Below are 22,954 nucleotides of genomic sequence, written 5' to 3'. Positions count from 1 at the left end.
AAAGTGCTTGGCAGCTCAGGGACATCTGTCGCTGGTTTTCTAGGTTTTGTTTGTTGTTGCTGTTCTTGTTATTGCTTGTTTACATCGTTATAGATACTAGTAAAGAACTGTTATTCCTTTTCCTCATACCTTTGCCTGAAAGCCCTTGATTCCAAAGTTAAAATAATTCGGAGGGAAGGCAGTCACATTCTCTATTCTAAGGGAAGGTTCCGCCTCTCAGCAGACACCTGTCTTTCAAACCAAGACACATCCCCTCTGAAGAGCTGAGCAGGACGAGCTCACAGGTTGTGCTGTAGAGCAGCTTTTGCCTTCAGAGAGATGGAAGTCTGCTTGGCAATGACCTTGCTCACCTTGGTTCCTCTCTTGGTCAGCTTTGAGGTGCTGAAGCTCATGCTTTGTGGTCTCTGGGCATTCCTATACATCTTCTTCCAGAGTCTGAATTCTTTGAGAGAGCTGCTGGAGGTTCTTCTTCAAGCTGATTTCCAGGGCTCTTGCAATTTCTTCATCCTTCTTTCCTGTGAATAAAAAACAATGTCACTGGGTCATTGATGTTTCCTCCTTGAGGGGTGACCAGCTAACTGACACAAGGAGGTCCAAAGGCTCTGATTTAACATCCCTGACAGAGGGTCTCTTAGGGCTCTCCTGTTGGTGTTTTTCCTTTCTCATTCCCCCTTAGAAATCCTCATCTCCCAAGAATTCTATTTGGACATGAAGGTAAAATCTGGAAATGGTTTACCCTTTGCCCTCTGAGTTTTAGCAGGGAGGGGACAAGAAATTCAGAGCAAATGTTTACCCCTTTTCAACCTCTCATTTGTGCTTCCTGTAGCTCTATAAATAGGGCTTCAGCTTTGAAAAGTGGGCCACAGGCTAAGTTCTAAGCCCACAACAGCTTGAGCCAGCAGGAATTCCAAGGGTTTCCCTGGACCACTCTGGGCTGCTCCCTGCCATGGCTTTGCTGGCAGCAGCTGGAGCAAGAACAGGACCCACGGTCAGGGAAGTCCAGTTGTTCCTCAGCTTTCCCTGCCCTGGGTGCCAGGGGCTGTTCCAAACTCCCTTTGTGTCCTGCCTGAGCCAGGCCCAGGGGCACCATCTGGGGCCAGCCAGGTCCACTCTGCAGTCTGTGCCCTTGCCAGCACCAGCTGGTCCTTCCCCTTGCCAGCACCAGCTCCTGTAGGCAGAGCTGCTCTCCACAGGCCCTGTGCCCACAGACACCTCCAGGCTCTGCTCAGGGAAGCTCCTCTCCCTCCTGATCACCAACAGGGAAACAAGGCTGATCTCACATGTGCCCCAGCATGGCACCAGCAGTGGGGGAGCAGGAGAAGGGCAGTGGGGAAAGGGAGAGAGATGGGGACAGGACTTCAAGGGGGAACTTCCAACAAGGATCAGGCAATGGGAGATCTCCCAGCAGACTCTATGAAAGATGAGGGACAGAAGAAGGACTTTGACCACTTGCACCTGAGAACACTTCAGCATGGAGGTGTTTCAGTGCCATGGATCACAAAAGCTGCTCCCCATGGAAGGACTGTCCCTCCCCATCCCCTCTGAGGAGCTGAGCAGGATGAGCTCACAGGGTGGTTGGGCTGTAGAGCAGCTTTTGCCTTCAGAGAGATGGAAGTCTGCTTGGCAATGGACCCGCTCACCTTGGTTATTTTCTGGTTCTGCACTGAGGAGCTGACGCTCAGAGTGTGCATTCCTTTAATTTTTTTAATTCTCCATCTATAGTTTCCATTTTTATCATGAGGGAAAAGAAGGCCTCATGCACTTTGGACTCCAGGGCCTTTGTGGTCTCCTTCCTCTGTCTTCTTCCTGTACAAAAAGATTGGTGTCAGTGGGAAAATGACATTGCTTCTTTGAAGGGGAGACCACCCATTCCCCCTGAGGATGCTTAAATCCTCAGTTTTAAAGTCTCTTCTTGTGGGTTTCTTCTTGGGTCTTCCTGCGGGTCTCTTCTTGGGTCTTCCTGCAACTGGCTTTTTATTTCCTCTCTCCTGAGTACTCACTTCAGAGGAATTAACCCTTGTGCTCAAGGTGCAATCTGGAAAGGGATGCTTTTAGCCTTATTTCTTCATGCAGGAAAGCAACAAGAAACTCAGATTTATTTCCCTTGTGTCCTACCTATCAATTTGTGTGCTCCAAACCTCTTTTTCTTTAGAGAATCCTTTCTAATTCAACAGCCTTGGGAAAGAGTTCACTCATCCCTGAAAAACAGGGATGCAGAATTCACATGCTGACGTACTTGTGGGCAACACTTGCCTCCTTCCTGGCTTTCAAATCCTTTTGCCACAGGAGTTTGCTTCCAAAGGCTTTCAAATCCTTTTCCAAGGAGCCTTGCCTCCCTTCTGTAGCCCCAGTGTTCCTCCTGACATGGAGACCTTTTCTCTTATATCTTCTGCCTGTTGAAAGGACTCTCAGCACCATTGAGAGCCCTTCAAACATGGGCTTGGAGCTCCTGAGCTGCTGGTGAGGAATACCGGAAGGAACCCCATGGTGTCCTCACTGCCCAAAGGCCTAGCCAGGAGAGAGCCCAGGCCATGCTGAATTCCAAGTGTCCCTTGAGGGCACAGCACACCCCTGACAGCCATCCCAGCTGGAAAGAGCGGGGCAGGAGAAGAGCTGGCCTTAGAACCCAGGGAGGATGGGATCCAGCAGATCCAGGCTGTCCTGGTCTGTGCAGGGGCAGCTCTGCACCATGGGAGCCTGGGGCCCTGGGCACCTGCATGGGGATGGGAAATAAACAAAGGACTGCCTGGAGGGCTTGGGAAGTGGGGATTTATGGCCAGGTGGGATTGTTTGACCTGACTGCACTGAGCCTTCATGCATGACGGCCTCTGGATCTCCTTCTTGCTTGGCAGGGTTTTGTTTCCAGGGAGTGTGGGCAAGGACTGGCATTCATCTGCACAGAAAGGCTTCTGCCTTTTGCCCCAGGAGGAAAGCCCAGGATGAAATTCCTCCTTTAGTGCTCAAAGAAAGGAAAGGAAATCCCGGAAGGGATGGGCTATGTCTTTGAAATCCTTACCAATTGCGAGGAACACCTCTGCTTCTCTTGTCAAAGAAGGTCATCCCTCTGATCAAATTCATCCCACCCCGAAGGCCAGGCTTTCTGCTGTGCTCTGGAAGGGTTCTGCAGGTAATGTGCAGGTAATGTAACCTCCACTGGCCTTTCTTCTCTCAGGGATAACACATCACATCCCAAGTGTTCCCAAGGATGAGCACAGACAAGAGCAATGGGATCCAGCACGCTTACTTGTTTCTGTGGATATTGTGTGTATGGCTGCCCTAGTCAGCTCATAACCAATCACCATTGCTAGATATCAGGTGCATATGAAAATAAAATCAAAAAGAAAAAGAGGACATTTAAAAAGGAACTTTCTCCAAGGAACTCTAAGACTGCACAGAGCAGGTTCTGGGGCAGAACACATCCCACAGCTGGCCCAGGAGCCATGAGGTCCTGTGAACCAGGAGCCCCACAGCAGTGTTGGGGGTCTCTGACCCTCGGGACCCACTGAGGCTTTCCTGGGCCAGGAAGCTGCCTCGGCTGCCACAGCACTCAGGCACCACACAGGTGCCTCAGCACAGTCCCTCCAGAGCACAGCACCCATGACAGGTGAGACTCTCCTTCACTCTCCACAAGTGGAGAGAGACCTCCCAGGTCCCTTCACTCCCTCAGCACATTCATTTCAGCCTGACTCCTCAAAGCCTTGCTCAGCAACACCCCCAGATGGAGTAGGATGTGTCTCTTGTCAAAGGTCACCCCTCTAACCAAACTCATCAGTTCATCCCACCCCGAAGACCAGGCCTCCTGTGTGCTCTAGAAGGGTTCTGCAGGTAATGTGCTCGAGGGAGACACCTCCACTGGCCTCCCTTCCCTCAAGGGTAACACATCACATCCCGAGGGTTCCCAAGGGTGGCCCCAGACAAGAGGAATGGCATCTATGAGTCCACACTTACTTACAGGCACACTTACCTAATAGGCTTCCTTGGACACCCTTCCACAAACTCATTTATTCTGGCCACTGGTTCACATGAAAAGAAAAAGAAAAATGAAAAAGAGGAAACTTCACTAAGATACTTCCCTAAGGATTTCCAGAATGCATTAAAGAGCTTTTTTGGGACACGCAAATCCCTTATACTGCTTAAACCTCTGATCTAGTCAGGGTTTTTAAATTTACTTATTTCCCCTTCCATCACTGTCTAAATAGAAGAAATTCAGCTCTTAACAAAAAATTTAGCCAAATTTACCCGTGTCCTTGTTTCTTATTACCTGAGACCTTTTCTCAAGGTTCACTCTGCAATGCAAGGGAAAAGAGGGGCAAAATCTCTGTGATGGGTCCAGGACTAGAGAAGATCAGGCAGTTGATACGATGTTCTGTTGCACTCCCAGCTGGTTTCTAACCCATCTTGGCTACCCTGGAGCTCTGAGAATTCTCACAGTCACACACATTATCTTCCTTGCTCAAGATTAAGATCTTCCGCTTTTGCAGAGTACAGAGCCTGGAGTTCAATCCCAGCCATGATTTTCCACAGGGAAAAGGGACAATTGTCCCTTCCTTCAGACTCAAATCCTGGAGCTATCCTGACCAGCTATGAAGACATCTATGGAGAAAGGACAGTGGTGACCTTGGTTGGCTGCCACATGCCCACCAAGCTGCTCTCTCACTCCCCTCCTCAACTGGACATGAGGAAAAATACGACTGAAGATCTCACAAAGCCCAGGACATCCCTCACCAGTTTCCATCATGAGCAAACCAGACTCAGCTTGGAGACAATTACATTGCTCTCTCAGCAATTGCCAATAGACCAGCAAGGTGAGTAACAAAGACAAAACTGAAACCACCTCATTCCCACTGTCCCCTCCTCCTGGTTGTAAACACACCTGGTGCAGGTGGCTGGGGGCAGCAGCAGGTCGAGTTCTGGGTGGGAGGCCAAGACAAGAGGCCATGAACTGCCAAGGAAGCACAAAAGAGTGGTGGCACAGCCAGGGAAGGGACACTGGGAGACACCGCAGGAGCTGAGGGCTTGGGAGGAAGAGCCAGATTTGAGTCTTGGGCATTTAAAGTGTGAGGGGATAAAACCAAGGGCTTCCTCTGTTAGGGTCCCTCTTGGAGGCACCAGCTTGGGCTGTTTTTGTGTCACTGCACCAGGAATAAATGGCTTTATGGAATGAGACATGTGAGACTCTGCTGTGGGAAACCTGGGCTGGAACTGGGGAGGACACAGGGGCTGAGTGTGGGAGTGGTGGCTGCAGGGAGTCCAGCAGGGTCTGTCAGGTCTGTGGAGCTGCTGCTGCCAAGGGCCTCTGGTCCCAGCACTGAACATCTCTGGCAGTGGAGTGTGATGGCCTGAGAGCCTCGGGAATGGTCAGACTGGGAAGTTTCCTTAACATCCTCTTCTGCGGAGCTGGCAGCAGAAAGCATGGCCTCGCTGGCCCTGCCAACAAAGCCACCTGTCCCTTCTGACCAGATCCACCAGAGCAGCACTGACCAGGTAAAGGCAGAGGGCAGAAACAGAGACTGATCAAGAACGAGGAAAGATCTGCTCAGGACACAGCTCACCGCCCTGCTCTGCTCTCCCTCTCTTTCTCGCACTCCATTTCCCTGTGCTGTCTGCTCCTTGTGACTTTTTGTTTCCTTTGCCAAGGGCCATGCTCCAGAGAAGGGGGACCTGGACTAAATTAAGAAACACCTTGCCAGAAGCTGCTGCATGTCAAGAAAGCTCTCCTGGTGTTCAAGGGGAGTCTAGATCTGGGTGAGGAGAAGAGCCCCACTGAGGACTGTAAATAGAGAAATGCCAGCAGGGACCCAAGAGAAGTCACAGCCCCAGGGCCCATGGCTATCCCACAGGTCTAACCCAAGGTGTCAGACAAGAAATGCCAGGGATGCTTCCCCAGGATTGAACTCTGCTCTATTACTTCCAACTACCTTGTCCTATTTTTTCTGGTCAGAAAGGAGGGAAAGAATATAAATGGCATAAACCGCTCTGTATTTGAGGGCTGTTTCTCCTGAAAGCAGAGCGATGGCTTCTTAAACAGGAACAATGAATAGAAGATGTGCACATCTCCATGTGAATGGATGTCCTGAATTCAGGCTGTCTGGAATATGCCTCTGTGGCTAGCACAGGTTTTTCCCATGAGAAATTTTCTTGTGTTTTATAAATAAAGATAAAGTTTGGATGTTGTTGGAACAGTGTCCCAGAACTTGGACAGTGCAGGCCTGGCCAGTCAGGCCTGGGGGAAGGCTTCTGACTGACCAGTCTGGGTGACTTTTGAGAACTCTATATATGTGATGAAATCAAAACAATAAAGGTCATTCCTTCTTGCCACTGAGAACTGGTGCCTTCATTACTCTGCTAGCTGCTCAACAGCGACATGCCTCTGCTATTAATAACTGATGAACACAGACATTTAGCTCAGATCACTCATGGAAAGGTGGCTGTGCTTCCAGGAATGGGTCACCCCACTTCTCACAGTCAGAGAGAAATTGTTCTCTCTGCCTCTCTTTGTCTCTCTTACATTTAGAAGGAACCGAGACTACTGCTTTAGACAGGAAAATTATTTTATTGTATTGCAGGGCCCGATTTGCAATCCTGAGACAAAGCTGAAGCTTTGAGGGAAAAAAGAAAAGGAAGAGGGAGAGGAGACAGGAGGAAAAGAAAAAATAAAACGAAGGTGAGAGGGAAAGAGAGGAGAAAAAAAAAGTGCAGACTGAAAGAAAAAGGAGAAACTCACTCTTCTACATTGTCAGTGATGCCTCTGTTGGCCAGAGATCAACAGACTGTGAGTGGGAATGGACAATGGACTTTGAACGGGAATTCTATGAAATATTAACTTTGTGGTCTCACTCCAACTCTTCTTGACTGCTCCCCCACCCTCTGCAGCAGTGCTGGGCCTTGATGAGGCAAAGCTACTGGATGCCCTGGGGGCTCCAGATGGCAGCAGGGCTCCTTCAAGCCTCAGCAAAGCCCAGTGAAGGCCCCAGGTTTTTCCAGGGAGCAGTGCCCTTTTCCCATTCAATTCTCTCTGGCAGAACTGGACACAGCACTCCAGGGGTCTCAGCAGTGCCCAGAGCATGGGGACAGTCACTGCCCTTGAAGTCTGGTGAGGAGGGGGTGTCACTGCTGTATATTGCAAATAGGGATTCCATTGGCATTGCCCAGAGGGGCGACTGCAGGTGCAGATTGCTCTGCTGAAGGTATTTCTATTCAGGCAGAGTCACACTTTTGTTGTTGGTTTTGTTGTTGCAGACACTGATACTCTTAGGGAAATCCCAGCAGCACCTGAAGGACAGCTGGAGGATTCCCACCTTAGTGTCCCAGCAGTGCAGTGGTTCCTGAGTGCCACAGCCACCCTGTTGCTGGGCAGGTGTCGTGTGGATGTGCTGGGCAGAGGGTTAAACCCTTCCCCTGGCTGTGCTCCTGCTCACACAGCCCACGCTGCTGTTGGCTTTCTTTGCTGCTGGCTCAGGTGTTCCACTTCTGTGTGTTCCACCTTTTCACCCCAGAGCTTGGTCAGCTCAGCCAAGAGCCTCAGGAGATGAGTGCTTTATCCATGGCTACTTGGAGAGGTCATTCCTGCCCTTGGAAGAAGGTGCCCTTTAGGGCAGATTTCCTGAGCTCCTTCACCCTTCAGAGCTGCTGCCCCTGCCACCACCTGCTTCAGCACCTGAGTTCACTGAAGTCTTCTCCTCTGCAGCCCCAGCTCTGTGCCCTGCTGCTGGCCTTTCTCCTTGCCCTTTGGTGCCTGGGACACCACTATTTCCTGGCTGTGACAGCTCTTCCTTGTGGGCCAGGACCAGGTCCCCGTGAGCATCCCCCTTATTCACCTGCAGGCAGCTCTGCTAAGCCATCATCCGAAGATCCCCCATGCCCTTGGATCCCTGTTGCTCTGCCTGGCCATGAATGCCAGGGCAGTTGCCATTCCCCACGGGAATCAGCTCACTGGTTGGAGATCTCTCCAGGTTGCTCCCAGAGCTCTTCTGCCAACTCTCCCTGAGGATCAAGGAGTTCCTAAACTGCCAAGACAGTGTCTCCCTTTCTGACCCCTCCACTGCTCACTCACACAAGGCAAATTAACCTTTGCCCATCCTGTTGAGGTTCTCCAGGCATCCAAGCTGTTCTTTACACCTCCCATCCTCATCCTCCCTTCCCACTGTGTTCCACCAGTGCTCAGGCACAGCCTCCCAAACCATTTAGGGATGTTTTTGGCTCAAAAAAATTGCTGTAGGGAGCTTCTGAGCTCAAACCCAGCAATTTCAGGTTCTTAGACATTCAGAAACTCCCATTCAGGAGCTTTTGGGCTAAGAAACTGCAAGTTTGGGAGCTTTTGGGCTCAGAATCAGTGATTTAGGGAGCTTTGGGGTCCCAAACACTCTTTTTCAGAGAGATTTTGGGCTCTGAAATAGCCCAAAGTTATGGCGGGTTTGGTGTTGAGAAACACCAATTTAGGGAGCATTTGGCTCAGACCCACTCATTTGGGGAGCTCTTGGCCTCAGAAAGTCTCCTCTAGGCAGCTTTTCAGCTCAGAATTCCAATTTAGCGACCTCTTGGGCTCAGAAACACATGTTTACAGAACTGCAGTACTTAGAAAAAGCAATGCTGGGAGCTTTGGGAGTCAGAAAGAGGAACTTGGGGAGCTTCAGGGCTCAGAAACACACATTTAACAAGCTTTGGGGCTCAGTAAAATTAATATCCAGAGACTTTGGGCTCCAAAACCACAATTTAGGATTCTTTGGGGCTCAGCAACACCATTTCAAGGGGCTTTTAGCCTCAAAACCAGCCATTTAGAGAACTTCACAGCTGAGATTAGAGATGTTTCAGGAGCATTGGGGCTCAGAAACACCCACCTAGGGAGCTTTTGGGACTTGAAACAGCATTTGGGGTCAGAAATACTGATTTAGGGAGCACTGTGGCTATAAAACATTGATTTAGGGACTCACAGGCCTAAGAAACCCTGATTTGGGGAGTTTGAGGCTGAGAAAAAATGATGTCGGGAGATTTGGGGGTCAGGGAGACTGATTTAGGGATATTTTTGGATCAGAAAGAGCTATTCAGTCAGCTTCTGGGCTCAAAAAAAAAAAAAAATTAAGCAGTTTTTGGGCTCTCTATCCCCCATTTAGGGAGATTTGGAGCTCCAAACCAGCGATTTAGGGAGCTTTTGCACTTAGAAATGTTAATTTCAGGAGCAGAAGTAGCAACCCGGGGTAAAACACACGAGTCAAGGGCTGGTGCTCACCTGGGACAAGGCTGGGAAGAAGCAGCTCCTCGGCGGGTTGGAAGCACCGCGGGGCTCCTCAAGGTTTTCCTCGCTGCACTCATCCCGGTTCTATCTCACCCTGCCTGCTCCCACCGCACCCCCACAGGCTCCTCCCTAGCACTGATTCCTTGGTTTTACACGGATTTCCCGTAAATCCCCGGACAACTGAATGCGGAAATGCTCTGATCAGGAAGTGGCTGCTCGAACAGGGTGGGGGAAAAGGCACAGCCGAGAGCTCCTGCCTGGTCCTGGGAGCTCCCAGGGGCACCAGGAATGCACTGGGAGGAGACTGGGAGCACTGGGAGTGAACCCCACGGTCTGATGGCAAACATGGCTTAAGTTTAGGGAGGTCAGTGCTCTAAAACACAGATTTTGGGAGCTTCTATTTCAGCAACTTTGGGGCCATGACAGTGATTTCAGGAGCTTTGGAGCTTTGGAGCTGAGAAAGAGCAATTTTGCGGGCTTTGCAGCTCCAGAACACTGATTTTCCAAGTTTATGGTGTCAGAAAAAAACCTTAGAGAGTGCCAAGCCTCAAAGAAAGCAATTTTGGGATTTTTTTGAGCTCAGAAAAAGCAGTTTAGAGAGATTTGGGCTCAGAAACACCTGTTTAAGGATATTTTGGGTTCTGAAACACCAATTTAGGGAGCCAAGAAAATGTCATTTGGGGAGAATTTGGGCTCAGAAATATCAAATTGAAGAATTTTTGGACCTTCCAACCCAAAAACCTATTTAGGGGGCTTTTCTCACGATGGCTGGAATACAAGTATGGGGAGGCCTGGCAGACTGACTATACACCAAACAAACCACGGCAAGTGCTGTGTGCCTGTGGTGGTGGAAACAACCACTGGATGACTGCAAACATATCCTATGTCCCACGTCCCTGCCCAGAGCACTGTCCTGGGCCTTGAAAAGAAGTCTTGGGGACACAATACCCCAGAAAGAATTGAATCAGACTATGGCACTTGATTTAGGGTAAAATAGAAATTACCAATGTAAAAGAGCTAGAAGCTGGATAATAGTAATAATAATATCTTTAAACTGATTTAGAGAGCCAGAGATTGTATAATGATTTACTAAGATATGCCAGCTGCGATCCATTTATTATTTTCATAATGAATATATGCCTACTTGGTACCGGGGAGGATGAAGAAAGGAGAGCCAAGTAATTGAGAGAAACCACCAAGTGTAACCGAGCATCCCACCCTTGGACCCCAGGACTGCTACGAGTTGGTTCTCAGGCTTGGACTAGGACCAAGGACCAAGGGAGCATGCGCAAGGGAACAGGGTGAACAGTTCATCGTGATGAAGAGGAGGGAATCTGTCATAATTAATCATCGGGACCCTTCCCCACAATTAATCTGAGACACTGCACTTGCGCGAGCATATTTAAATGAACTTTGAACTCATTATAATACGAAGCGGGGATAGATAATGAATATGTATAGGGGCTTTGTCTAACTTTATGCATATGTAATCTGTAACCTAATATAAACTTAGTGAAGTGCCACTGAGGGCGTGCATGTCTTTGGAGGGGCTACCCCCATGCACCCCAGCTGGAATAAACACATACCTACTTCATAACTATCTGAGTTGTGGAGTCAATTCCGTGCTTCACACTCATTTCCAAAACAACCTTACAGACACCTTACAGACCCGCATCCTTATTGTGGATGGGGTCACAGTGGCACCTACAGCTCCCTGGGACCGCCCCGGTGAGCCAGGACTGATGATAAATGATGGAGAGCAGCTTGGTGAGTTCATCCACAGCTCCCTCATCCCTCTAGGATGGATCCCACCTGGTCCCACAGACCTGTGAGCATCTCAGTGACTCAGGACTTCCTCCTGGATTGCAGGGGTTCCATTCTGCTCCCTGTCCCCATCCACCAGCTCCAGCTTTTATCCTAATGTGACCCAAGAAGCACTTCCCCTAAACATGAACCAGACACTGTCAGCAGAACACCAAAGCTCCCTGAGCATCTCTAATCCCTACCGTGAGCTCTAAACCCCAATCCCTGAACCACTAACCACCCCCACACACCCCTGGCAGCTGGGCAAGGACCCTGAGGGTCCAGAGCAGGCACAGGGTGTTGGAAGAGGGATGTGAGGTGACCTGTATCTGATCAGCTCATGGGACACGAGGAGAGGGGTGGGAATGCTGTGAGGAGTCAGCTGTGCCTCAGGGTCTCAAGGAGCCCCATGGCTGGGAAGTGGCTGCGAGGTCACATCCCTGCCAGGCAGCAGCAGAACTGGGCACCAAGAGTCAGCCGAGCCATCTGTGTCACACAATGAGAGCTGCCCTTGTTGGAAACAATGTAACTTTAAAATTTTTATTTTGTCTCTCCAGTTAGGTTTTGACCTGACTTTGCCTGGGGAAAAGGAGTTTTCTTTACTTTTTAGGAGATATAGTATCACCCTATAGAGACGGGATTAACATACCATGGATTGGGAGTGACCCCGAAGATAACCAGAAAGATAAAGACCATTAACAGAACATCCACGGCACATTAGTGACTATCACAAACATCTATCCCAGACTCCACCTCCAGCAGGGGTGAAGGCATCTGATCCGGAAAAAAATGATAAGAAAAATTGAAGAATAAAAAATCTAATTATCATCAGAGGCGAGAAGATTCAGATCCACTGAGAAACTGAATATCGGAGGTTACTCAACTCCAGTCCAATGAACTTTAAAACAATGTATCTCTGTGGGGTTTTGACTGTATAGAACTGGGGGGGGGGGATTCTCTAAAGGCATGTGTTCTTGGAATACTTTCCTAGGCACATCCTGGCCAGAAAATAAAGTAATGCCTTTATAGCTTCAAATACAGTGTTAGAGGGTTTTTGTTTTTCCCACAGTTTTGGTGACACTCTGACTGAGAATCACTCTTAGGGGCCATGGGCTGTCTTAGAGGCAGTGTGGTCACCCAGATAAGGGAGTTGCCACCCCTCAGGACTCAGCAGTGGGGTAACCACATCTGGACTGGTTTGTCTGTCTGTGGAGCTCCCCATTCTAGAGGAATAAGGAAGGACTGGAGAGAGTCCATAGGAAATCTGCCAGGATGGAGCTTTTCTTGGTGCCGGAAATAAAATGAAACCTCCACAGAGAGCAGCTTTTGGAAAGTTCATACTGTAAGTGAGGGAAAAGAAATGTCACTCAAAGGACAGCCTTGTGATACCAGAGATGACCCAGCGTGAGCCTGGATCATGCTGTGGCTCTGTGTGCCAGGGACAGGCAGTGCTGGGTGCAGGGACCCCAGGGACGGCACAGAAATGCTGGCTGAGAAATGCTGGGGAGCACAGCGAGATGGGCGTGTGCAGCCAGCCAGGGCACAGGAGCAGCACGGACAAGGAGCCACAGCCTGCAGGAGACGTGGCCAAGGGCTGGGCAGGGCTGGCAGGGCCAGAGGCACCCAGGGCTTTGTCCCCTGGGCTCTGGCACTGCCTCTGGAGGCCCCACTGAAGGAACTTCCTCTCAGGGTCTGCACTTTGCTTCTCCCTCTCCTCTCCCTGAGGAGGCTGGCAGGGGTTGCAGTTTTATGACGTTTGTCCTTCCTCCTCCTCACATCCCACTGCCCCACAAACAGCCCTGAGCCACCCGTGAGGGACAGGCCCTGCTGTCCCAGGGCTGGGCTCAGGCCTTGGCCTTGCTGCTTCCTCCAACCAACCCAGGCTTCTCTCAGCATTCCAGTTCCCTGCGCAGAGCCTTTGGCTCCCTGCAATCCTGGCCCCAAGGATCTGCTCTCACGAGTCCCTGGGGAGCCTTTGGCAGTCCCTGCCCTCAGTGGGGCCCATTGATGCTCCAAGAGACTTGGAGTTTTGTTTCTGACTCCTTGAGCAGCTTCTTCAACCTTCTCTCAGTCCCTGAGGGTCACAGACTCAGCCCCAAATCCACCGTGGGGTTCACTGAAATACAGAAAGCTCTCAGGAGCTCTTCCTTCAATTGTCTTCAAGTCTTCAGGGCTTTCACAGCTATTGGAGTCAGTTTGAGTTCTGTTAAGGAGGAAGACTTCAAAGTGCAACCCATGACTTTTCTTTTGAATCAAGGAAATATTTTTTTATTTTTCAGTTCTGAGGAGAGTTGTTAGAAACATTCTCCAAGTGATATTGATGCTGAATGTCTCCTTAGGAGGTCTGGGCATGTAGAAGAATGAGCCCCTTGCAGGCTGACCCTGCTGGGACAACCTGCTCCTCACCCTCAACCTCACCATGGCTGACATTTCCCACCTGGGACTGACATCCCTGTTCCCTGCATCACAAACTTGTCCCCTGAACTCTGCAGCTGGCTGTCCCAGCCCATTGTTCCATGTCCCACTTGCTCTCCTTAGGGCTCTGCCTGTACACAGGCCCAGGAGAAGTTTTCCTCTTTGTAAGGAAAGAATGGAAAAGCCTGAGCAGGTTTCCTGAACAACAAACCCCACTCAGGAACCACATGCTCAGTACAGGCTGCCTTGAATGATGTCACCTTTCTACAAGGGACAATGTGATCAGAAATTATCTCTGTGACCAGAATTCTCTGTCCCTGTGCTTTCCCTTGATCTCAGTTGCAGATGGAAGTTGATGGTGTCATTCTCACCTTTAACCCCTCTTTTAAATACAAACAGATGTTCCCAGGTGTGTTAAGCAGGTGTTGCTCAATGTTTATGCAAAGCTTTTGTGTTCCCAATGGAATCCCAGAGATCATTGTGACACTTTGGGGTCACATGGAACCATGGAGACCAAAGTGACACTGCAGGGCCTCATAGGTTAAGGGAGACCATTGTGACTCTGTGGCACCTCATGGAACCAAGGGGTCATTGTGACACAGCAGGGCCTCATGGAGCCCAGCAGTGCATTGTGACACTACGGAACCTCATGGAATGAAGGGGACACTGTGATACTGTGGGGCCTTGTTGGAACTCAGGAGACCATTGCTGACAGAACAGGAGCTCATGGAACCTGTGGGGCATTGTGATACTGCAGGGCCTCGTGGAAGCAGCAAGAACATGGTGACACTGAAGAATTTAATGGAAACAAATATCCATTGTGACACAGCAGAGTATCATTGGAACCAAGGAACCATAATTGACAGTACAGAAGCTCATGGAATCAAGGGGACATTGTGATAAAATAGGATCTCATGGAAACAATTGTCCATTGTGACCCTGAGGATCCAAGGAGACCATGGGGACACTACAGAACCTCATGGAATGAAGGGGACACTGTAACACAGCAGAGCATCACTGGAATCAAGGAACCATTGTTGACAGTACAGGAGCTCATGGAACCTATGGGGCAATGTGACACTGCAGGGCCTCGAGGAACCAAGGAGATCATTGTGTCACTGTGGAACCTCATGGACCCAAGCAGCCATTGTGACACTGGGGAACCAAGGAGTCCATTGTTGACAGGATGGAAACTCATGGAACCAATGGACCATTGTGACACTGCAGAACCAACACAGCTGCTGGACCTTGTCACCTGGCCCTGCACAGCTCCCTTGGGAGGCACGGCAGAACCAGCACCCTGGGAGCCTCGGGAATGCCCCTCTGGGACCCATGGCACACACTTCAGAGGTCTGGAATTCCAGTTTCCTGCAAGGAAAATACGTTTCTGCCCTTCAAGGCAAAGCTCTTGAGGGGCTGAAGGCCAAGTGGAGCAAGATCTTACAATGACATTTCACTGCCAGCCTGTGATGTTGAAGATGAGGCCACTGCTGTGACATGACCCTGATTGACAAATGATTGGCCTCAGCAACTTGGGGACAAAATATTCATCACAAAACCTCTAAACCCAACAGAGACAAGACAGGGACAGACGAAAGGGGAGAGCCAGGCCCAGGGGACATGGCTGCATTGGCAGTGATGGCTGTGAGGTCACTGCCACTGCAGCAGCCTGCTTGGCCCTCAGCTGACATTCTGGCCAGAAGCACTGTGAGGTCACCCAGCACATCAGAGAACCAACAAAACAGGAATTCCATCCTTGGTAAGGGGAGGGGTTTCACTGTGTCAGGTTGCACAAAGCTCCTGTCCTTGGACAATTCCTGGGATGAGGCATCAACTTTTCTGGAAAAACAGTTGCAGTTTTGTGCTAATCTCATTGTAAAATATTCCTTCCTTATAACAAATCTAAATCCACTCTCGTTTAGTTTAAAGATATTGACCCTTCTTCTGTCACTGTAAACTTTGGTTAAAAATGACACTCCATTTTCCTTGCACTTTGACCAATATTTTTCCTTTCTCAAAAACCTTGGAGAAGACTCAAAAATCTCCCAAGATGGGGTTTGGAGGCCTCATCACATAAGCAGGCTGTGCAGTTACAGAGTGGGCTGTGTAACATCATTGGGTGGCTGTATGACACCACAGAGTGGGCTGTGTGACATCACTGACTGGCTTGTGACACCACAGAGCAGGCTGTGACATCCCAGAGCAGGGTCTGATATGTGACATCATAGAGAGGGCTGTGGTATCACTAGTTGGCTGTATGACATCAAAGAGCAGGCTGTGACATAACGGTGTAAGGCTGTGAGGTCACAGAGTGGACTGTGTGACACCACAGGGTGGCAATGTGACATCAAAAAGGGGGCTGTGACATCATGGAATAGCTGTGTGACATCAAAGAATGGGTGGTGACAAGATTGAATGGGCGGTGACATCACAGGGATGCTTTACAGGGTGGCTGTGTGACATCAGAGGGTGGCTGTGTGACATCACACAAGGCTATGTAAGGTCACTGGGGAGGTCACTCTGCCCCAGCCCCACCTCACAGTTCCCCCAGAGAAGTCCAACGCTGCTCATGCACAGCAGGGTCCCCTGTCACTCCAGGTTCCCCCCTGACCTCCAGTGCCACAGCCTCCCCCAGAGGATGTTCCACCAGATCGAACCCCAGAGCCTGACATGGGGACAGGGGGGACAGGGACCCTCCGGCAGTGTCCCTGTGTTCTCCAGGGCAAGAGCCTGGCCCAGGGCTCCTTCACCCTCTTACCAACGAGGGCTTGAGAGCACTTAAAAAATCCCCAGCAAGGGATCAGCAAAAAACAGATTTAATATTAATCGACAGCACAACAAAGTTCCTTGGCAAGAGTCACTCTGCTCCTGACTGGACAGTTCAGGCACACCAGAGGAAAAATACAAGCAAAAAAATAAAAAGCAAAATAAAAGGAAAAATAAAAGCAAACAAATCCAGGCAATCAAACCAGAAATGAACTGTCCCTGTCCCTGCCCCTGTCCCTGTCCCTGTCCCTGTCCCTGTCCCTGTCCCTGTGCATGTGCATGTGTTTGTAGGCATGTGTTGCAGTGACCTTAGCTCAGAGGAGCTTGGAGGCTGATATAACTGAGGAAGCCCCCTGGGTCTGAAGAGATCTTTAGCTCAGGGTGACAAAAAGATGTTCCCCCAAGACACCTTGCAGCCAGCCTCCTCAGTATGCATCAGGGAACAAGAGAATTTGGTTTTGGATTTCTCCTCCTCTTTATCCTTTTGGAGTTAATAGCTAGAATGTTCTACTCAGTTCCTTCTACCCGAGGTTTACTATTGGTTTTCAAAGTTCTGTACCCTCTCCCCTTGTATCCCCATTCCCTGGCTTCTCTGTCAATCCTGCATCCATCGCGCCCCGGTTGGCTCTCTCATGCAAACTCCTCCCATCCTGCACCCCCTCTTAACCCCATGTTTGCTTCTGTTCTGCACTCTGTGTACTTGGATCCAGCTTGCTCTGCTCCCTCTGACCCGTCCTGGACCCCATGCACCCCATGCCGCCTCACTGCTCCTCAATAAACCCTGGATTTCGAGAACACAGAGACTACATCTCCTTAATCGCCTTGTCTCCTGTTTTTCTCCGTCTCGGAGGCAATCCGCTCCCGTGCCCACGGAGTCCCGGCGGCACCCGGTCTGGACTCTTGGGGGAGGTTTCACTGCGGCAGCCTTCTTTCGTGGGGTTTCTGGGTTTGCCGCTTTTCCCAGAGCGAGAAACCTCATCTATGAGTGACAAAAGGACAGTGAGGGCAAGGATAAAAGGAATATGGTCTAAAAGTGTAACAGCCCTCAAACTTAACAGAACTTAACTTCTACTTTAACCTTAACTTATACCTTAAACTTAACAACTTAGCAAAAGAACAACCTTCAGCAGCATTTCACTTAGCTCATACCTTACGACTGAACCTTACTTACAAGCCTAACTTTGATATCCAAGGCACTTCAACACCTCTCGGAGGGAAGGGGAAGGAGATCCCACCAATCCATCCCCAGCAGGACAGTGTCAGCAGCAGGGTTGTCCTGCAGCCAGGGGCAATGCTGTGCTGGGAGATGGAGGAGAAGAGAGGGGGAAAGGGGCAGTGGCTTCCTCCTCACCTGCCTGGCTGTCCCTGGGCACCTTCCTCTTCCTCACAGCCTCCTTCTCCATCCAGCCAAGATCTGGGAATGGGAAATCCTGGTTTGGGGGAAAACAAGGGGTGACTACGATGGGTTTGAATGTCGCCCTGAGCAATTCCATCTTTAGAAGTCACTGGACATCTGGTATCCATAAAAATCTCCAGAACACCAAGATTCAGCCCCAAAAAAGACTCTCCCAGGAGTTAATCCTCTCTGGTCTCTCCACTTTGGGGTTCTGGGGTTCCCCCTGTCTGGGCTGCTGGGGGTCCTGTATGGACTGGGAGTCCCCCCTCTCCAGTGTCCCCACCCTCCCCCGACTGCTGGAGGTCCTAGGAATCCCATGGGTTCCCCCTGCCCAAGTTCCCCACTTTGGGGTTCTGGGATTCTCCTCTCTCTGGGGTCCTGCTTAGGGAAGTCAAGGGTTTTGGTGATCCCAGGGATTTCCTCTCCCCTGTCTCTCTCACCAGGCTGCTAGGGCTCCTGGTGGTCCTCCCTCTGGTGGTTCCTGTTTCAGTGTCCCAGGACTCACCACTCCAAGCTGCCAGGGGTCCCCCAGCTCTGCTATTGTCCCTCTCCGTTCTCCCTTCCCATGGCTCTCCTGGGTGTCCCCAAAACCAGTGTCCCCCATCCCCCACTAGGTCCCATGTACTCCCCTCATGGCCCCAGGCAGAGCCCAACCCCACCACGGGGGGGACCCACATCCTCCCACCCCCCAATGGGCTCTGCCAGCACCACCATGGGAACCCCCAAAACCACCTCCTGGGGACACCCCAATGTCCCCCCGAGGGGCACTTGCATGACTTGACTGGGGCTTACTGGTCCCGTGTTGGGAGGAAACTGGGGACACATTGGGAGCAACTGGGATCAACTGGAAGATACTGGAACCATGCTGAGGGCGACTGAGACCACAACTGTGGCAACTGGAATCATACTGGCAGCAGCTGCGACCACACTTTGGGCAACTGACTGAAACTGGAACTGTGCTGGAGGTCACTGAGAGTAACCAGGAAAGAATGGGATCATTCTGAGGGAACTAGAATCTTACTGGGGCAACTGGGAGTGCCTGGGAATGACTACGAGCATACTGAGGGCAACTGGGATATACTGGAAATGTCTGTAACCATACTGGGCTGCCTGGAACCACACTGGAACACAGCTGGGACCATGCTGGGGGCAACTGGGAGCAAGTGAGAGTGTCTGGGGCCACACTGAGGGCAACTGGGCATGACTAGGACCCTGCTGAGAGGGACTTGGACTATACTAGGGGCCACTAGAGGCAAGTGGGTGTAAGAGTTGATTAAAGAATCGAGTTCTGTTTCAACATTTCTCATCAGAAACCACAGGTGCAGGACTTAAGCTGGTACGCAGGGAATGCTTTGTGCCTCCCAAAGCTGGTACGGAAGGAAGGCTTTACACCTGCCTCCCTGCCACCCACTATTGTGAAAGATCCATGAAGCAAGATGGGAAAATTCATGATGGGACTTACCATGGACCCATAGACTCCCTGCTACCCACCATTGTGAGGGGAGCTGCCTCCAAAGCTGACCCCGCCTCAGACACTCCTCTCTTGGCATGTGTGGCCTGCAGGTAGAGTTTGGCAAATCTCCACAGGAATTAAGGGATAGCAAAGGTGGGTGGCAAGGAGGGACCAGGTGTATGGACTAGCATAAAAGACAGCTTTGGAACAGCTGAATTCTGAAGATCTTCCCCACCGTGAGATCACACTGATCGAAGACAGATGCAGAGGAGTGCCTTCTGGACCAGGACCCCCAGAGATGCCGGATGTCTGTGGACCCATGGTGGTAACAATAAACCCCTCTTCTCCCTCTTCTCCCTCTTCTCCCTCTTCTCCCTCTTCTCCCTCTTCTCCCTCTTCTCCCTCTCTTTTCCTTTATTGTCTCTCTCTCCCTCTCTATCGCAAGCCACTTTATAGGCACAATTAATAAAGTTCCTGTTTGGATTGAAATTTAACTCCCTTGACTTGCTGAATTATTTTTGCCTTACTTTCTTTTTGCACTCCAAGATCATAGCTGGCATGAACCAGCATGCGTCCACTTATAAGCAGACAGTGACAGTGGGATCATACTGGGAAGAACTGGGAACTGGAACTGTGCTGGGGGCAACTAGGATCATACTGGGATCACAGTGGGAGCAGCTGGGCCCATGCTGGAGGAGACTGGGATCACACTGAGGGTGACTGGAATCATACTGGGATATACTGGGATATACTGGGATATACTGGGAGTGGCTGTGGGCAACTGGAATAATGATGAAAGCAACCAGGAGGAAGTGGAAATGACTGGGAGCATACTGGGGACTACTGGGAGCATGCTAGCAGAGATGGGAAGTCAAGGGGATCATACTGGGGTCACTGCCATTATACTGGGAGGGACTGGGATCATACCGGGATTATAGGGGGTGTCAATGGACCCTGACTGGGGCTTACTGGAAGCTACTAGGTCCATGCTGGGAGCCAACTGGGGATACACTGGGAGCAACTGGGAATGATAGGGTGCATGCTGGTGACAACTGGGATCTACTGGCAGTGACTGGGATAATCCTGGGGGCAACTGAACCATGCTGAGGTAACTGGGAGTGCCTGGGAATGACTATGAGAATGTTCAGGGCAACAGGGATATACTGGGAGTGCCTGAGACTATGCAGGTGGTGATTGAGACCATACTAGGAGCAACTGGGACAGTGCTGGAGGGAACTGGGACCATGCTGGGGGCAAGTGGGAGTGACTGGGGCCCTGCTGGGAGAGACTGGCATCATATTGGACTTATCCTGGGATCATACTGGGAGTGACTGTGACTATGCTAGCAGCAACTGGGAGAACTGGGGACACACTGGGCAAAAGAGAGAGGAACTGGGAGCAACTGAGATAGTGCTGGGGGCAAATTGCATCACAATAGGGAATGACTGGGAGTGAGTCGGTTCATACTGGGAGCAACAGGGATCCTACAGGGAGTGAGGGGAAGTGACCAGGATCTCACTGGGAGTGACTGGGAGTGCCTGGGTTCATCTTGGCTCCTACTGAGATCCAGGAGGATCCCATTCCATTTCCAGGGGATGCCAGGGGGTCCCAATGTGGTCCCAAAGGGGATCCCGGGAATTCCCTCTTTCCCCCCCCCATGCTCCCTCAGGCACTGTCATGTCTCACAACCTGCAGCTCCAGGATCTGCCCCTTCTCAGAGCCCCCAGACCCTCCCTGTTTCTTGAACCTGGCAGCCCCTGGACCCCCATTGCTGCCTCTCCCATCCCCAAACCCTCCTTTCCTCAACCCCAGGGACTCCCTGAACCCTCCTTCCTGGAGGTCCTCTTTGTGCCACCTGTAACCCCAGCATTCCATGGGAGCTTGGGAGGAGACACAGGTGACCCCAAGTGACCCCAGGGATATCCCAGACCATAGGACATCATGCTCTGTGTATAAAGTGGGGGAACAAGGAGGAAATCGTGACATTTGGAGTGATGTTTTTTGTCTTCCCAGGGAACACAGAGGCAGGAGGGGATTCTGTTTTGCTGGTGGTCAGGGTCAGCACCAAAGACACAGACACCAACTGAAGGAACAGTGTAATTTATATAATGCAAAACGGCAAAGAATGACAAAAGGGTAAGTTCAGCAAAGTACATGATCATTAGCAAAGAATTACAACAGGAGAAGCTCAGCAATACACCCAATCATCACGACGAAAGATTGTCTATAATGATTTAGAAAGATCCATCACCAGTTACCCTCAGACTTTACCATCACCCAGCCCCACACATCAGCTGGGGAAGCTATCACAGCCAAGGACTGCAGAGCCACTCTGGACACTGGAATTCCTGCAGCTGTGTCCACCCACAGGTGAGGCTCCAACCTCGCTGTGAGAGGGCCCAGCTTGGAGAGTGCTGAACACACAAACTGACAGCACTTCCAGTGCAGGAACATCTGGATTCATTCTGCTGTTTGGATTCTCCCAAAGCCTGGCCAGGGCTCAAGGAAGAGCCAAGGGAGTTGACTTTGACCATACATCCCCAAACAGGCCAGATGTTGGATTTCATGGCCTTGTTTAGCTTCTAAATATAGAAAAGTCAATGTTTCACTAATGAGTGGATACATCTATCACAATGCTAATGATCATGCGTATTTTGGTAATGAGTGGATACAAAGATAACCTTTGGTTGGAAGGTTGATGGAGAGGTCACCTTTGGCTCAGGGCCTGTTGTCCAGGCCTCAGTCAGGCCTCTTCTTCAGGCCTTGGCACTTCAGGGATGTGGTTTTGTGCTGGGCTGACAGCGCTGGGTGAATGCTGGGCTTGATGAGCTCAGAGGTCTTTTCCAATAGAATTCTGTAATTCCAGGAGTTTATCTGCTGGATTTAGCTTGGTCCATGTTAGCAGCATTACTGTGCTCAGAAAGTTCCCTCTTGGTCAGCTCTTGAGGCCTAAGGCTTCAGGCCCTTTAGCTCCTGATGCTAAGCTGCTCATGCTGAAGGAGATGACTCAGAGAGAAGAATACAGTTCATCCAATTCCTTCAGGACACTGAGAGGGGAGGGTGTGAAAACAGGAGCATTGTTTGGTGTTGCCTCCTCTCTGCCCTTCACGCCTTTCAGTGCTCTGAAACAGCCAAGAGCTTTCTTCAAGAGTTCAAGGAAGCAGCTGTTCCTTCTGCCAGGCCTGGCTCTCTCCAGTCTCTGCACTTGACTGCTTTTGTGCCTCTTGCTATGCCCTCTGTTCCCCCTCTGCTCACTGGCTGCTGCCCAGGACTGTGGAACTGGCCCAGATCAAGTGCTCGAGAGCCTCTTTTCTCTGCCCTTGGAGCTGCCTGGGCACAGCAGCCTTTTCCATCTGCAACCTCCATATGGACAGGGAGTCCCCAGCTGCATTCCTTGCACAACCTCCAGGAGCCCAGGGCCTGCCATCTCAAGTCCCTGCTGGCACTGAGGGCTCCCAGGTGCCTCAGGCTGCTGTGACACCACTGCAAACAGGAGGCAAGAGTGGCAGGGGCTGTGCTCAAAGTTATGTCCATTTGCTGCTGCTGCTGCTGCTGCTGCTGCTGCTGCTGTGGGGTCATTTGTCCAGCCCTGCCCCAGACTCAGGGATCAGCTCCAGGCCCTGCTGCTGCTCCCTCGGGATCAGCCACAATCTGGTTGTTGCTCTCAATGCCAGCAGGAGCAGTGGCTGAAGCAGCAGGTGCTGACAGTGCCCCAAGCCCTGGGGCCAGCAGGAAGGGAGCTGCTTCACATGAGAACCAGGAGCAAAGGACATTTCTTTTCTAGGACATGTTTTCTGGTTTAAGAAAAGAAAAAAAGAAAAAAAAGAAAAAAAGGAAAAGAAAAGAAAAAAAAGAAAAGAAAAAGAAAAGAAAAGAAAAGAAAAGAAAA

The 22,954-nt window shown here is 50.6% G+C and overlaps 1 protein-coding gene and 1 long non-coding RNA gene across 5 annotated transcripts in view; one reads left to right on the top strand and one right to left on the bottom strand.

Annotated features, from left to right (window-relative positions):
- The window catches only part of LOC146420216 (serine/threonine-protein kinase pim-1-like), a 147,013-nt gene that overhangs the window by 54,873 nt on the left and 69,186 nt on the right, over positions 1-22,954 (top strand). The window lies entirely within an intron of this gene.
- LOC146420223 (uncharacterized) lies at positions 224-10,205 on the bottom strand. 4 transcript variants are annotated; one of them, XR_014849258.1, is made up of 6 exons: positions 9,227-10,205; positions 4,874-4,942; positions 3,965-4,013; positions 3,017-3,304; positions 1,641-1,806; positions 224-515 (listed from the first exon to the last, which is right to left on the bottom strand). It is a non-coding gene; the product is annotated as an uncharacterized LOC146420223 (long non-coding RNA). The 4 variants fall into 4 exon arrangements; XR_014849255.1 differs by lacking the exon at positions 4,874-4,942; XR_014849257.1 differs by lacking the exon at positions 4,874-4,942 and having other exon boundaries at positions 3,245-3,304.

This window comes from Lichenostomus cassidix, unplaced genomic scaffold (genome assembly GCF_008360975.1).
Source record: "Lichenostomus cassidix isolate B80296 unplaced genomic scaffold, HeHo_3.0 HiC_scaffold_44, whole genome shotgun sequence".
Classification (NCBI taxonomy): Eukaryota; Metazoa; Chordata; class Aves; order Passeriformes; family Meliphagidae; genus Lichenostomus; species Lichenostomus cassidix.
Note: the sequence above shows the minus strand (reverse complement) of the source record. Positions and strands in the feature narration are given on the sequence as shown.